The sequence below is a fragment of the Haplochromis burtoni genome, unplaced genomic scaffold (genome assembly GCF_018398535.1).
Source record: "Haplochromis burtoni strain Fernald_Lab_line unplaced genomic scaffold, NCSU_Asbu1 Contig_2246, whole genome shotgun sequence".
Lineage (NCBI taxonomy): Eukaryota > Metazoa > Chordata > Actinopteri > Cichliformes > Cichlidae > Haplochromis > Haplochromis burtoni.
The window spans coordinates 1-2,046 of NW_024584607.1; the positions used below are offsets into that span (position 1 = coordinate 1).

At 37.6% G+C, this 2,046-nt stretch overlaps 1 long non-coding RNA gene across 1 annotated transcript; it reads right to left on the reverse strand.

Annotated features, from left to right (window-relative positions):
• Window positions 1-106: 106 nt before the first annotated feature.
• LOC121813686 lies at window positions 107-1,146 on the reverse strand. Its single transcript, XR_006053823.1, has 2 exons — window positions 884-1,146; window positions 107-547 (listed from the first exon to the last, which is right to left on the reverse strand). It is a non-coding gene; the product is annotated as an uncharacterized LOC121813686 (long non-coding RNA).
• Between the last annotated feature and the right edge of the window lie 900 nt (window positions 1,147-2,046).

The following is a 2,046-nucleotide window of genomic DNA, read 5'->3' on the forward strand; positions in this document are numbered from 1 at the left end:
CTTGAATCCCACTTGACAAACCCTGACTGGATACTGGATTTTGAAATGTTTTGAAGGCATTGTGGGATGAGAGAACAGATAAATCCTGGGGCCCACAAAGCTGAAGTCCTTGGTTTGACTGTCGAAGAGCTGGTGGGGTAACATTTTTTCCTTGGTTCGCTGATACCATGATCGATGAAAGGTTAGAGCTTTGCTGATTAAAAGAAATACCTTGAGAGAGATTTGGGATATCTGTGGCAAACAGCGAGCTGGATGATGGAATGCTGCCAATATGAGAGGTTTTATACATGTCAGCATGAGGGTTGTTTCTGGAAGATACAGTGTTCAAGTTGTTAGTACAACTCTGATGAGATGCCTGCATGTGGTCATAGGAGGTGGGGAGAAGGCTGACAAGCGGGTTCTGAGATGAAGCTCCTGACCAGCCATTCTGGGCCATCCAAGACGGACAGGGAATGTGGCTCTTATTTGCTGTCGGGTTATCCATCACTCTCCATCACCATTAAAGTTCACTGCTTGAAAGTCTCCTTTACTTCCTTGAGTAGAGGTCCTAACAGAAATAGAACATTATAATACCAGAATTTCATTACTTTTCTGTGGTGTGTTTTGAATTTTTAATTCAGGTTTTCAAAGCTGAAAACGGGCAGAAGACAATAGAAAAATCATAAAATAATGAATCAATACCAAAACATTTTGGAAAACGCAAACGTAAGAACATGCAAGAAGGGAAAATGTAGTAACTGAAATCAGCCTTTCGCTTTACGAAAAACAGGTCAGCTTAGCACCAAAATGTGTTTTAGCTGAGTGGGTCACCGACCCTTGAAGCTGCACCGCACCAAATAACATATCAGTCTCTGAATGATATTTTTAAAAAAGAAATACTTACTGGGCATTGATGTTTACAGCGAGAAATGGACAGTTGCGTTTAAACTGCTGCAAATACAGTCGAAACGAGAAAAACGTAACTAGCTTAACAATGTGCTATCAAGTCAGTTTTTTTAACTAGCTGTTAGCTGTTAGCGCACTCAGCATCAAAAACCATAAAAATATCCGTAAAACTGATACTAGTTCTAAAATTAGTGATATGAAATAAACAGAGTGTGCAAAAAATCTATTTAATTTCCCGCAAACCGCTTTAGAAATCAGGAAAAACCATACCTGCGGCCATAACCGGAAGTAGTGGTCGTTGTTTACATCACAGCATCACTGAGAAAGTAAAACTTCCGTCTATTTTTTCCAAAATAAGATACAGTTCTATAATTATAAAATAAATTGGACTTTCACTTAAAAAAAATTTAATGAGCCAAAGGTGGAAGAAATTGTATTTATTTAAAAATAATTCCTGCCACGCTGTAAAAGCTCAATAACGAGCAAACAAAGGTATTTTTTTAAATTAATGTTACTGCATCCTTCCTTACGATGTCACATTCATCAGCCGTAAGTGGCGTTAAATCTGTTGGAAGAGAAGCAAGAGATACCCAGACTGGTTCTTTCTCATCATGTAGCCATGTAGCATCTGATATGTGCTGTTCCAACTTATCAACCTAAGATCAGTTTGTTGGCTGACCATTTCCCCATAGACAGCCCCCTACTGGTGATAAATCTCATCAAAATACATTCAGTACATTTCAAAACAGAAATATTCCTTTTGTTTACAGTTATTATCATCGTCATTAACATATTTTTTAAAAAACAAAAATATATCTAATTTCTCAAGCAACGAATCATTTCTTTTGTGGGATGAAAGAAAATATAATCAGTCACGGACTATTTTCAATATAAAAAAGTCACAAATGTAACTCATCTCCATACAGTCATCTTAAAATGTGTTTATTGCAGTCCATGTAACTAAGTTAAAGAATATAATCCACCCACTGTTATCATCTTCAATGCCCTGTACCAACATAGAGGAGAGCAGATCTGAACGCTACTCCAACAGAGGTCGATTATCTTGTTAATAATTTTACCTCCTCACTACGTACGACTCTGGATACTGTAGCTCCTGTGAAAACTAAGGCCTCAAATCAGAAGTATCTGACTCCGTGGTAT